The following is a 15,629-nucleotide window of genomic DNA, read 5'->3' on the forward strand; positions in this document are numbered from 1 at the left end:
GCACTAATGGCTGAGTCTCCAATGGCAAGAGGCGGCAAACAATGTGTATTTATAAAACGAGAACAAAGATGGATAACTTCCGTTTTAGAGTCATTTAGCATTAACTTATTGCACACAGCCCATGCTTTGATATCAGACACACATTTCTCAAGCTTGTTTATACCGTCGAGGCGCTTTGATGGATCTAAAATGCTGACTGCATCGGTGAATGCAGGTTATTCTTATCTAGGTAAGACTAATAGGAGGACTTTGAAAATGATGCGTTGCTGTATGGGGAGCCAGTGGAGCGCAACAAGTTCATGAGTGATTGAGTCAAATTTTCTACGCTTAGCGATGATCCTGGCAGAAGTGCGTTGTACATTTTGGAGTCTGATGATGAGAGATTTGCTGTGCCTGTCAAGAGGCTGTTGCAATAGTCCAGTCTGCTGGTGACAAGGGTATGCACTGCTAACTTAGCAGCTTCTGTTGTAAGCATTTTGATTCTATGGTACAGTTAATTTTGCCAGAGCTTACCCTTCAGTATATAATTAATTGCTTGTTGGACATTTGATGCACATACACATGTATGTGTGACGTACATGTGTAGCATGTGTAGCACATATGACAAAGATGTCGCCATGTGAAAATGACAGACTTAAAATCTATGTTATAACATTTCCATCAAAATAGATTTGTATTTCTTTTCCACAAAAATTATTTATTTAGTTTTTAATTTTGACCCAAACTAAGGTAAAGCAACAATGTGTGTCACTTCATTTATGCCGAGGTTGGTCCTTTGATGTGTTATGACCATCCCATATGCCATGTACGTACAGTGGTATTAACATCCCTTATGCATTGGACTAATTGGTCGGTAAGCATGAGTAGGGTTTATTCTTTTCCTAGAGATGTCCTTTTCTGAGGGCTGAGCTTTTGCATGGAGTGCTATCTTCAGGGTAACTAAAGAAAGAGATGACACACCTAATATACAATTATTAAAAGGGGCATCATCATTTCTCTAGTTGCTCTGAAGATAACACTGATAGAGTTCCAAAAGCTCAGTCCTCTCAAAATTACTTCTCTAGGGAAAGATTAGGCCCTACTCATAATAAAGGGTTCAAAAGAAATAACCCCCCCCCCTAAAATTACAAAACATTTCTTTGCATAACTTGACATGCATTTAGTTGATTTGAAAAATTTAAAAACCTGTAAATAGAGGAATCTTTTTGCTACCCTCCCAATTTACTTTTTTTGGAAAATCATTTTTTGTTGGTTAAAAATTATCACATTTTCCAAAAATGAGGCTTTCAGAAAAAGTTGCACTTTTCAACATCCTATACATGTAATGTACAAAAATGTTCTCGATATCAACGTTTTGATTGATTTAATTGTTAGTTAATTTTCTTAAATTTTGTGTATCCGATTACCCAGTCACCCACGCAATCATCTTTCAGTATAAAACAATGATTCATTGACATGGATTTTGACATGAATGGGGTTTTCAGTCGGTGCTTCACAAATGGTAAAATCACTATAGGAGTATTTAATAAGGTTTGTAGTGTGATGCTTATTTTTTTTTTTTTTTTTTAGAGATGAAAAATTTACTTGCAAATGGTAGACTGAAACGCTTGCAAAGACCTATAGCAACGGCTCTTTTGAAGGCGTACATGACAATGAAGAAATGGCCAACAAAGATTGGAAGTTGGAAGTCAGCATCCAGCCAATTAACTGCATGCAGCCAATCTCTTGTGGCATCATGAGTGATACACCTTATCCAAGAAAGCCGTCATTTTAAATCAAAATGCAAGATGCTTCAACTGACCCAATACAGGTAAATGTTCACCCTTTTGGTCAAATTTATGCGTGGAGAGCTCATTTCTCCTTCCTAGTGATTTTATCATTTTGAAACAACTGCTGATTAAAAACATCAAAGAAAATCTCATTTTACATAAAATTAAGTTCACAAATCTTTGTTTTGCACTGAATGGTGGTTGCATGGGTGCATGAAGGATCAGAGACAGAAAAGTGAAGGACAAAAACAAGAATCAAATCAACCTTAACATTAATATCGAGAACATTTTGTACAAAATGTGGTAAAGTGCAACTTTTTCTGAAAGCATCATTTTTGGGAAATGTGATTATTTTTGACCAAAAATATTACTTTTGCAACTTTGTGACGGTTGAAAAACGATTCCTCTATTTACCCCTTTTAAAATTTTTCAAATCAACAAAATAAATGTCAAGTTATGCAAAGAAATGTTTTGTAATTTTAGGGGGGGGGGAGTTATTTCTTTTGAACCCTGTATTTTGATTGTGTGAATCTAAAGGCATGATTTTTTACATTACGCAGTGCATCATGGGAAAATGTTGACATCCAAAGCCTGCGTAATATGAATAAAACACAGGAACATGTTATTATGTGTTTGAATGTCAATATAATTATGTTACACACAAATGTACACTAAACAACAGTTAACAATAATTGTAGTAGATCCATTTTCGATCTATTGATCACACAGAATCTTTCGTGGAGCTGTTTTCAGTATCATTATTATCACATTCGAGTAAAAATCCAATGGTGGCTAGGATGGCGATGTTGACCCTGGAGGTCCAAAATTGGGACTAGCAAGATCAACCATTGCCTGCGCATTGTATTGTCAATCACAAGAATTATGCATGATTTTCAACTGGTACTCGACATTTTTAATACATCAAATTTATCTTATTCATGCCACATTTTATCATTTTTTTGTATTATATAAAATAACAAAATTAAATATTGACTGTAATTGCACATTAAAAGTGGTCATAAAATCAATCCATGTGAACTTTTATAGTGATAATGGATGAGATCCAGAAACTGAATTTTGAATCCGATTGGTCATCCAGTAATGTCTTCAAAATCAAATTTTTTTGAAAAAAGGCGAATGTTCATGGTTGCCATTTTTATTGGGTCACATGTAGAACTTGACAATATTTTACTTACCATGTAAGCCATAATGTATGATTTCTTATATTCTTAAACCATTATACTCTTGAACCATACATGCATTTTACTGAACCATACAAAGCCATGAGACACTTGTCTGGAAGAAATACAGGGTGTCCCAAAAAAAGAGGCCCCTCATTGTGCCCTCTTTTCTCCTATTTCTGACAATTTGATCAAATGCATTTTGGTATGTAAAGAAACCTTAAATCGTTATCTTTAATAAACCAAAACAATTATTTCAATCGGCCCACAATTTTTGAAGTTATGTCCTTTATAAGAAATGTACCCGTTTGTCAGCGGATGAGGTTTGGCTACATCAAAGATTTAAACGAAACACACGGTTAATGACATGGATAGATTAGGCTTGGGAAAGCATTCAATATAAGCGGGGATTACCAGCTAGCTTCAAACATCTTCGCAATCCCAGACATTGCTGCATTCGCAAGTATCCGGCGCACAAGGATGGTATGCAATGCAATTGATGCAATGAGGACTAGGGCTGAAACCTGTATTCGCAAGGAGGCAACCAGGTTGAGGGCAGAGCAGTACAGTAAACTCACTTCAAAAGAACCAAAGACAAACTAAACAGTCCTTTTCAGGGCCACCTTGTATTCCAAAAAGAGAAATGACTTGTCAATAAAAAGAAAGCAAGGAACAATAAAAAAAGGCATAAAATAACCAAGAAAAACATAAGTAATTGCAAGTATAGCAAAAGCAGTCCCATCCCACATCAATTTCGCCCAAATTAATGACATTTACCAAAATCCATAACCCATTAGACTTCTCCGTAGTCCACTTGCCCATTGTCATGACTGTGCATACTCTGGATATTGCATTTAAGCTTAAAACTCCGATTTAATTAATTTGTGCACAATTGATAGATTTTCACAACTGATCATCTTTTCAGTCACCGTACTCCCTCTGTATGTTAGCTTCCCAAGTGGACTACTGACTTTGGATTGCAGTTAACATTTTTAACATGGGACTCTATGGAGAGTTAGGCCAATTTCTGGCCTAACTAAAATTGGTCATGATGTAATGCATCTTTAAATGAATCTGGCTTGTGATTGGTCGCCCAGATCTCGTTATTGTTTAAATCCTCCCGACACGTACCATTACCATTAACTATAACTACCATTACCATTAACTATACAAACAAAATAAATATGCGGTTTAATCGCTGATTTGCAAGAACAGGGTTATGACGCAAAGTTATTTTGTATTGAAATAGGCAGTAGAGGCCTCATCACAAGCTCCAACAAATGTAACCTGAGTTCCATTTCCCCTTAGTTTCAAAAAGCCAAAACCAATGAAACTGGTCTTTGATAAATGTTCAAAATCACTCAGTCAACGTGCAATTCTATGTTCTTACTCAATTTTTTACTCAAAATATGACCATGACTGGTCGATTTAAATCAAAATGCCGTCTTTTAGACCATATTTTATCGTTTTGTGCAATTGTTTCGGGGCGGGTCCCTGTCAACTTTTTTTATGCAATACTATTTCTAATTTCTAATATTTTATTATTGTTGTATTCCTTTATAAACTGCATTTATATGTTGTATTGTCCTGTTGTTTAATATGCCTGCGTATGTTTAGCCTCGTCATGTACCTTCTCAACCCTCCTGTCTGGCCTTAAATGTATTCTTTTCAATATATCTGTTTTATGTGTATTATGAATAAAATTGAAATGATGAAACTAAACTACACATCTATCTTTGGAATGCGGCGCTTTTGTGCTGGCGCGAAAGTTGGTGGATTAACGTGCGCATCTAGCGCGTATTGTACCACCATGTTTAGTCTTGTGGTTAGATTTGATTGATAAACAAGTATGATTGACAGTGTGTTTTAGAGAACGAAGTCCCTGGGTAAAGTTCTGCTTAAAAGTGAAAGTCCATAGTCGATTTTTAACTCGTAATAAACTGGCAGATTCTAAAATTAGAATTGTTCAGTATTGAAGTGCCATTATAGTTATGCCATTTATGATATGTTGCATTCAATAATATAAGCCTACATATACTTTACTTTTACTGTCACAAATATAATTATATAAACTTTTTCATAACCATTTTATGCTAGTATTTTGATGTAATAAATATCAGTATAATTTCGAGTTCAGCTGAATGCGTCATCATGATTAATAACGTATTTTTATTTATCAAAAATCGACTATGGCATAGTCTAATAACCCATAAGCCCACCGGTAAAGCCCATTCCATAAAATAAAGTTGTTACTTTATAAAGTTATCATTGAGGAATGTTTTATATTCTTGCATGATATATGCACTCTTTGAAGTACCGTAGCCAAACCTCCTCCGTGGACAGAGTGAAAAACGGATACATTTCTTTAAAAGGACATATCTTCAAAAGTTATGAGCAAATTGAAATAATTGTTTTGGTTTATTAAAGCTTACGGGTAAAGGCTTCTTTACATACTAACATATACTTGATCAACTTTTCTTCAATAGGATAAAAAGAGGGCACAATGAGGGGCCTCTTCTTTTTGGGACACCCTGTAGTTAGAACTACATATATGCCCATATCACACTACACATGTCTGCTATCTATAGGCTCACTATAGGCTTAGTGATGCAGTTGTGTATTTCACTGGTCCAAGAATCCAATTGCAGAGCATATTAAGCTAACCACTCAGAGCATACACTCATGTGTACACAGGTGGTTTGTCGGCATGCTTCACCAACACCCACGTAAAAGCATTGGTGGTATTACTTCTGAACATCAGGCTAACCAAAGTGTAGTTGATGAGAGATTATTTTCACCTTACTTCTGGCCACTTGATCATTGGCTGCTCTCTTCATTCTGGTCACTTCTAAAGATAAAAGAGTTAAATTAAGAGGTGTAAATTCAAAGCCAATGACACATACATGTATAGATTCCATTTTTGTTGACTTGTTTGGGAGAAGACAATTGACCACCAGCTGATAGCTGCATCTTTTAGCTGATTTAATTACATCACTCACTGAAATTGGTCCCGGGGGGCACTCAAATATGACAGTGTACGCATGCATGACCAAATTTTTTTCAAACACCCCCTAAACGAGTTTTACCCTACCAGCAAATTTAGCCAATAAGACAATTTAGTGTAGAATTTACCCCCTAATGAGTTTTTGGCTGGTGAAAATGCAACAAATGAACCTTTTTGGACTCATAATTTACCAAAAATTCAAAATGGTACCCTAAACAAGTTGTCCAGTTTCAGAAAACTACCCTTATTCTTGAAAATCACTGTTTTAGACTCTAAACGCTAAGTTCTGCTGCGTAACTTGCCTTGCCTAAAAAAACACCCCCTTTTACTTGTTTTTTTGGTCACGCATGCGTACAGACCATTTATGTGAGTGATCCCCCCGGGAATTGGTCAAGAAATAAATCAGTGATCCAAAATCCCAAGATTCAAAAGTTCACGATGGCTATTGAACTTGCAAAAAAAGGGTTCTTGAACAAGAGAATATATCATTTTCCCCCCTGATGTGGCAATGACGTCAGCGCACATTTCATTGGGCGCAGCTTCAAATCGTTCAAAGCATTCCCTCAAAGCGATGCCGTTCACATGCACATACCCTTAAAGACACACACAAAACAGCTAACTCACTTAAAGATGTACAACGCATTGACATCACTACCACATCAGGGCGACAAATGGTATAACAGCACCATGATTTACATTGATCAGAACATTAAAATGCAAATTCTGATTTCATTGCTTTGGGTATTTGATCACTGTAATAGCTGTATTGGTTTCTAACATATTTGTCTTTGTTTAAATACAAGCGTGAATATAAATAGCTGGTACTTTAATTAGCTTGCTAACTGTTTGCTCATTTATAAAAACAGTAATAAAATTGTATTCATGCTAATTAATTTGCTTGTAAAAGCTCGCTGGATTTTTTTTCTCATTTTAAAAGGTCCCTTACTTGTTTTGTGCTGTTGAGCATTTTCAGTGTCCATGTCATCATCACTTTGCTCCTCATTTCCAGTGAGCAATGTCATCTCACTATCGGTCGCTTCATTGCTGGAGTTGGCTTCAGGGCTGGTTTGACGGTTGGAGGGTGCTCCAGTGCTGGAGAGGCTCTTCTGGAAGGTTTACTTGCATCCCTGTATATTATCAAATCAAAGACCATGATTAAGAATGAATATCATATAGAACTTCAACACATTAACATAAAAATTGTGCAATATTTTTTATTACAAATATGGCTTGTGCAAGTTGCTGAAAAATTAAGACCCATTTTCAAAAATATTTGTTTAAATCAAGCATACAAGGGTATCAAAAAGTTCTAGCCTCACCTAGAAGGCATAGCAGTATCTCCAAATTTACATTGTAATTAAAAAGCATGTTGCCTTATAAGGTTATGCACCGATATTCATATATCTGCCATGTATTATTTTCAAGTGAGGTCCTTTGAAAGTCTTCAGATTCAGCAAAGATCCAAATGTGAATTAACAAGAAGCTTGTGCAGTGATTAAATACATTCATAAAAGGGCATGACACCCAAGGCCATCCATGAAGACATGGTCAGCACACTTGGTGATACCTCTCCTAGCTATTCCACCATAAAGAAATGGGCTGCTGAATTCAAGCAAGGGAGAGAGAGTTTGGAAGATGATCCAAGGTCCGGAAGCCGATCTTCAACAACATCAGATCAAGTGGACGCCATTCACCTGACGGTGCTAAGGACAGACGCTTGACTATCCAACAAATAGCTGACAAGATGGGTATTAGTTATGATTCAGTGCAAAGTGTTTTGACTGACACCTTAGGCATAAGCAAGCTGTCCGCAAGATGGGTGCCGAGAATGCCGACTCCAGATCAGAAACTAGCCAGGCATAATATTTCGAAGGAAATTCTGGCGCCAGGTTTTTTTTAACGCACAAACCACAGTCCGAAAGTCCAACGCGTATAAAATCTTGAAAACATACGCGTTCCAATATTGCAAGATTTGAATAGAAAAACACCCGATATTATGCATTTATTCTCGGCTTTTTAGACCTAATCTCGATATGAAGGGCCCAGTACATTTTGTCAGCATCGATTGCGAGTCTCAAGACTTGTGATAGTGTCAGTTTGAAATTTTGCAAATTGAGTTCGGTCTTTTTTTTTTCGGTTTAAATGATGCACCAAATGGCTTCAATTGGACTTTAATTTTGCGCAAATTTTCCCTCTTGGGGGAAACATCCACCTCAGACACCCCCATGCGTAAACAAGTGGCCATTTTTGCTTCTGCTTTCGACATTTGTCAATTTAAGCCCTACAATTTATAGGCCTACAATAATAGGGAAAACGAAAACATGACAACGAATGGCTTTATGGACCATCATTTCACAAATTTTTGGCTTTTTCAACTATTCAAACTTAAATTTTACACGTAATAAATAGTGCCAAAATGGTCAACCAAATCGATTCTATTGGATCTTCATTTTGCAAAATTTCTGGGGGCCACTTTCACTTTTGCCAATTTATGTTTAACACAATTTATAAGCCTACCATAACAGGGAAAACTTGCTGTCCACGAACTGCTCATTTCACAAATTTTCGCATTTTTAAACTAGAATTTTACATTAATAGCGCCAAAATGGTCCACCAAATCACTTTAATTAGGTCTTCATTTTGCAAAAGTTTTTAACTTCTCAGGGGCATTTTTACAATTTATTATTTTCTTCTAAAATTGCCCCCCCCACCTTCTGACTGCTCTAGATCCGCCACTGCTCCAAAAACACACACAGTGTAAAAATTGTCTTCAAAAATTAAATTATATAAATACCCCTTGGACAATGGACCCCTTTAGAGGAAAAATTCACAATTGAAAGGGTCCAAAAAATTTGAAAATACCCCTTCATCTAAATGCTTTTAAGAAAACCCTGTCTGACGCCGCTTTTCAGACTGATCCGGATACTTTTACTCCAGAATTGTCACCCAGGATGAAACATGGGTTTATCACATTGAACCAAAATAAAAAAATCAAAGCAAGCAGTGGAAGCATCATGGATCTCCACCTCCAAGGAAGTTCACCAAGTGGCTTCTGCTAGAAAGGTCATGGCCTCTGTTTTGGGGGATAGCAAGGGTGTCATTATGATTGACTACATTCTAAGAGGTTGTGATGTACCCTGTATAATTGTATTTCATGAAATAGGGGAAGTTACCTGTATAATCATGCAATTATGACTTTTCTGGAAATCCCTATAATGGAAATGACAACATCATTTATCAAGACTATTTATGTCAAGGGGAAAATCCCTGAGACTAAAGAAAGAATGACATCACGGGAAAATCCCACAGGAAGTGATGTAAGGTGAAATGTTAATGTCTAGTATTAGAACAGTGGGAAAATCCAAGATTAGCTACCAAACATCATGTTGGTAGTAATTCTTGGCAGATCTGTATCAATATGAATGCGAATCACTGAATGGATGTAGCTATAGCTCTCAAAAAGAGAGTATTTAATGTTAACCAGTTATTCTGGATACTCAGAGAGTATTACAAAGTGTGGCAATGGAGGATTCCTATAAGTTCAGCCTGTGAGCGATGAAGATTATGTAGATGGATCTCGTCAAGTGTGGATACCGTTGTTTGCCCACACTGCAATTGTTTTGTCCTCAACGACATGCTGAAATTATGGTTATTATTATTTTGGAGCCAACAAATCAGGCTTCTTACCCTGATCGGAACTAACTGTACCAACTTCTTTTATCATGGGTAATTTTCCCTGCCTTTACCAGATGAGCCACAGGGTATGCAGCTTCTCATGCATATATGCATTTCTTCTTCGGCAAGTGCAGTCGATTCCACAGTTCCTCTTTCTCTGCAAATGCTTCTGCAGCAGCATCTCCACCTGATGACAGAAAAAAATATATCAGTTCATAAGATTCCCTTCAGTACTATCAAATAATTAAAAGGTATCAGATTTGTGTGTGTGTGTGTGTGTTGACTATAATTTTATATTATACGCTTATCACATTCGAACTTCACATTGTAATCAATGACATGAAAATTGACAAATGATTGGACAGCCTCAGATAAGCCGTAACATTATTGCAAGGACACATGATATCAAATATTGTAAATCATGCTGAAACTACAACCCTGACGAAAAAGGTTGCCACACCAAAGCATTAATTGGACAACATCCTTCCCGCTCCCCTATTGCAATGGTAATTTGGACAACATCGTCATCATTTCTACATTACAGTCTCGAACGATGTTTAGCTACATTGAACAAGAGCACCAATGGTGCTGTAGCTCAATTGTTTCTGGATATATAGGCATGTCATTAGAACTAATATATAATTATGTTACTGGCATCATGGTATTGTACTAGGTGCATAATATCACAACTTATTGTTGGTTACCATATTCAGCATTATTATTATGGACTGAGCATTTACCTAAATAGAAACAATGAATAACAAGAATTTGTACTATAAACTTATTTTGTCACCAAAAGGTGCTGGATTCACTGGACTTCAAGAAATGTTCTCCAACCCCAATGTCAAAAAGAAATCTATGCCACTGTCAATGATGTATATTTTTGGTCTCTATATTAGGACATGAAGGGGGGATCAAAAAAATTTTAGACCATAAAAGGGGGGATCAAAAAAATCCACCCTTTTTAGGGGATCACAAATTTTTGATGTCCGAGGTTCCAACTTTTCCAACCCCTCCCACCAAAGTATTTATGAACACTCCCTAAGCATGTGTGAATGTGTGTGTGTGTGAAGTTGGGTAAATTATGGTGTAAATTTACGCCAACTTACCCACATTTAAGCGCCTGAACATGCCTTTTAACATGTTTAATACCTTTATAGAATATAATTATGTTCATCAACTGTGACCATTTCCAATTAAAGGTGGTACAGGTGTTTAATAGAGACCCAGAAATCATCATTATATCAAAATGTGTTTTTTTATTATTAGTACATACATGTACTTTAGATAATACATTTAAGAAATTACAAATTATGTTTATGCAACTTTTAAAAAAGCTCTGAAAACAATGTGTTTTTATTATTTTCTTTGTTTTTCATTATTTTCAAACACATTTTGTAGACTATTTCCTAGAGCTTGGACCTACAATCAAATTGAACTGGGACATTGATCATGTTTATAGAAATATTTAGTCAAATTAATTTACACAATTTGGTACATAATACAGACGTGCAAAAATAGGAAATTTTGACCTTTGACCTCTGTTAACTCGGTGCGCCAACGAAATCCCAAAAATTTTTTGCTGAAAAATGAAACTTGCCATGGAGGTCTTTAATTTCAAACTTGTTCGGACTTGGGATCTTGATGGCGCAGCCCGTTATGATGCTTTGAAGTTTGCACGAGGGCGCTTTTCATCAAATCATTGGATTTGCTGATTTTGTACGCCATCAAGATCCCAATTTTTTTTTTTGGTTTTTGTAATGTAACCATTTGGTACTTTAAAAAAATGCAAAATTCAGGTTGGGATGATGATGGCGCACGATGTTATGCACCTCCAAAGTTTACCATTTGCAAGTATGGCACAGAGAGGCTGAAATTTCAAGAATTTTTTTAAGCTGAACGAGGGTGCTGTGCACGCTCATATTTTACATGTGAGTTGTTGGTGCTAATATGTACCAAAATTATTTTTTAGAGACAATTCTATTTTTTTTGTATCACAACCCCCCTTATTCATGTACATAAAGGGAGACTGGCTCTTAATGAAAGAAGCTCTGAAAGATTTCTTTTAATTTATAAATGAAGTATGTCTACTCCCCTTAAAATCACACATAAAAGAAATCACACAAATGCCTTAGTTTTTTCATTATATGGTGAAAAGTTCACTTTTTTGACATTTTGATGTTTCATCTTCAAAAAGCACATTTTGAAAGCTGTAATTTATATAGTAAAGGACTTCTAAATTTACTACTGGGTGACATTTCTAAATGTAGTTATATGCACCTAAATTTTTGAAATTAAAATCATTTGCATATATTTGAATTACAGAAAAAATGCAACCCAAAGAAAGATTTGTCAAAAATCTCCAAAATAATGTCCCTCCTTTACATTTGATTTTATAAAGCACAATAAATCAATTTAAAACCCTTCCAAATTGTGCAGAATGGGTGAAAAGTTTCATGTGTATCCTGTAATTCAAAGTACCAAAATCATGATTGTACATCAAGTGGCGGAGTGGGGACGAGTGTTACCAAGTGATGTCAAAAAAAACATGTCCCCTCCTTTACAGCATTATTCTCTCTGCAATATATTTTTGCAGTTAGATACCATGTTTTTAAATTACATTTTTAATAGCTCAAGGTGCAACCATTGTAGGGATAAGAACCAATTTTTGAAATTCACTATAGATTTTTTTCTTTTGCCACATCCAAAAAAATTACGCTTGATAATACAAAATCATGACTTTGTCTAATTTTATATATTCCCACATTGATAGAGTGGTGAAAAGTAGTTAAATTTCATAATAGGAACTGCTGATGATAATTAAGTGTGATTTTTGGAGAAATAATTTGCAATTCCAATTTTAAGATTTCAGCCTGTCCAAAAAAATGTGTACCCTCCTTTACGATCAATGGTTTTTGCATTTTATTCAAATAATAGGATTGTCTTTGTTTGAACTAAAGAAAAGTGAACCTAGGAAGATGGGTTGGATACAAGCAGACATAAAAATAGCAAAATCCACTTGGTCAATGTTATTATTTTGATTTTATGCTTCAAATAGTCAACAAAACTATGTAAAGGAGGGGACATTTTTTGACACATTTTCCTTCATATCTCAAAAACGCTAAGTAGAATGACCGCCAAACTTGACATGAGACAAGATACTAACCCACTGCTTCATGCAAATGCATATTTGTGTAGATTTTACTTGTTTTGGTTAACTTGCATGTAACTTCTCTTAGTCAAATTTAATATTTGAACCATTTCCATCAGTTTTAACATGATTCTGCGAAAAATTGATGTTTACATAATATACAATCTGTATCATTTGAAAGCTATGTTTGTCAGCAATGACATACCCGAGAAATGTTGGAGTTGCCTATTGCCAAACCCGCGATTTGGTAGCCCAATTGGGCGACTTTTGAAGATTTTCCCCGCGACTTTTGACAATTTCCTGTCCCATAAAAACCAATGGTTAAGAAAAATTTGAGCGACATTTCAACATTGGCTCCCGCGACTTCCGATAGTTTCCTGCCCCATAGAAACCAATGGTTTTGGTAAAGAGAAAAATTAGGCGAATTTTCGATTATTTGACCCATGATTCGGGCTGAAATCTTTTGGCAACCCTGCCTATAACCTATATAATATGTTTAAAATTCAATATGGCTACCAACAACTCATGTGGTCCAATGAATTTAGCGTGCTGGACTTTTCAGGATGATCTTATTTCATGTTGATATAAGCAAATATAATGTTCCAGATAACGCTAGTTAATAAATACATTACGAAAAAAGTACCTTAAAATTGCACTTTCTGTTAGTATCCCTTTTTGGACTTTTTAACACGTCCAGAACACGAAAAGTGTTCAGCTCTCACGCTTGCTCTCTCGGCTACGACAATGGGTAATCCATGTATTCCAGCTGTTCAAGGTATCTATCAATAATTAAGCAGATGACGTGTTTACAAACTTTGATGATGCGGATATGACCTGACATGAGCAGGGCTGGATTTACCATAGGGCCAGATTTTATGGGGCCCCAAGAATTGCCCTGTGCAGTGTGCATTTTCCATTTTAGCCGAAAACACTACGTTTTCGGCCAAAATAGGGTACAAAAATTACAAAATTATGACCGCTAAGTGAGCACTGGCCTGTTATATAGCAAAATTCAGCTTAAATTTGGGCTAAAAAGTCTACACTTGAAACGTCTTCTCCTGCCAAAGCCTGCAAAACTCCAAAAAAAACATCAAAACATGGCCACTTGAGGGCACATGCCTTCCTCACAGTGCGTTGGGGAAAATCTTTGGATACCGGGGCAGAAAATGATGAATATTTGAATATCTTCCGTAAATGATTTCGTATAAAGAAACCAGATGTGGTTCCTTGCACTTGAATATATATATTTTGAACAGATATGATAGTCGTTAGCTTGCGTCTTGAGAAAGTAGCATGCGTCTTGAGTCAATTAGGGATTCAATCATGTTTCACCGTTGTTCATCACCGTTTAACAACGATGCGGCCGTGTCGTCTGCATGGTTTTGCTTAGCGAGGGCAGCTTTAGCTGCCCGGCGCTAAACCACGCAGACGCTACCGGACGCGAGTTGTTAAACGGTGATGAACAACGGTGAAACATGATTGAATCCTTTCAACAACGAAAAGAAGCTTAATATCGTATAATTCACGATTATTTTACGAGGAATGTCAGTTCATCATTGCCACTCAGCCTTACAAAAACTTCGATGATTTCTCTTTTGATATCAGCAATAAAACTACAGAATAAAACGGCAATGTTTAGCCGCTACCTGAAAAATACTGAATTCAACTTGTAAGCTGGCATACGCACAAAGGTTCCAGGCATTTGATCTCGTTTGTCTGGTCCAGGCATGACGAATTTTACGCTCTCGTAGCAGTAACGCGTAGTCTCGCTTCGCATTCGCGTATACGCTACAGTAAAAGTGTGGGTTCATCACGGTTTAACAACGGTTGGCTCCTGTACAAAGGTATAGGAAGAGTTGTTGAAAAACTGACAATAATTCTGATTTATATGTGCGAATTATATAGCGCAGTGTATAGGCCAATTGTGGAGGTATGTCTAAAACCATATGACCTATGGCGTACCATGCACGACTCACACACAGCGAGGTCAGTAACCAAGCTAATCAGGGCTATTGTCAGTAGCATTAGTCAGATGTCCTTCGCCCATTATGCGACTCAAAACTATTAAACAGGTCGATACAAAATGGCCATGCATGGCGGTGGATTCAACCTACATGTACCATGGCGATTTCTACCATGAAGATATCAGGCAAAACAGACGTGTCATTTAACGGTATGACATTTTCGTTATTGATGCTGCCCTATCCCAGAGCTAAGTAGGCCCTACGGTATGGGTTCCTCGTACTATCTCACGACTATGAAATGATCCCCGACCTGGTCACACCCGGACTGAAGCCGGTCCGGTCTGGGGAAATATGGGGTGACGGCCCACTGGGCTCACTCGAGAACTGAATATACTGGCAGCAGTGTGATATGCACGTTGTGTACCTTAATTACCGACTTAACCAAAAGAAGTTACCATGGTTCAGCAAATCATGCCAATGAGTGACTGACTCACTGTGGCACTGTACTGGCCACTGCATCTACATCATCTAAAGAAATACTGGACAGGACCAATTGGTATCGACGTCCAGACTGATCAAAATTCAAATTATAAATATAACAGGGCACTCACCACGGACAAAATATGAGTGGGAAAAGGGAGAGCAAATAATAGATGGAAATACAAGAATATTTGCTTACCGAATACCGATTCTTGAACTTGAAGGTCTTTGCATGTTGTTTCTCTGTGCCGTTGGTTTCTCCATTCACGACCCTTAATTAATTGTACGACGGGCTCTAAAAAAAAAATTTCTGCGGCTGCGCAGCAGCCGCAGAAATTTTTTTTTTAGAAGAAGACTGTTGATTGGCTTAAACGGATTGACAGGCGACCGCCCTCGTTGTTTTTT

The 15,629-nt window shown here is 36.7% G+C and overlaps 1 long non-coding RNA gene across 1 annotated transcript; it reads right to left on the reverse strand.

Annotated features, from left to right (window-relative positions):
- Positions 1–5,111: 5,111 nt before the first annotated feature.
- LOC140151136 (uncharacterized) lies at positions 5,112–15,597 on the reverse strand. The gene is made up of 4 exons (XR_011858901.1): positions 15,424–15,597; positions 9,642–9,816; positions 6,901–7,081; positions 5,112–5,798 (listed from the first exon to the last, which is right to left on the reverse strand). It is a non-coding gene; the product is annotated as an uncharacterized lncRNA (long non-coding RNA).
- Between the last annotated feature and the right edge of the window lie 32 nt (positions 15,598–15,629).

The sequence above is a fragment of the Amphiura filiformis genome, chromosome 4, assembly GCF_039555335.1.
Source record: "Amphiura filiformis chromosome 4, Afil_fr2py, whole genome shotgun sequence".
Lineage (NCBI taxonomy): Eukaryota > Metazoa > Echinodermata > Ophiuroidea > Amphilepidida > Amphiuridae > Amphiura > Amphiura filiformis.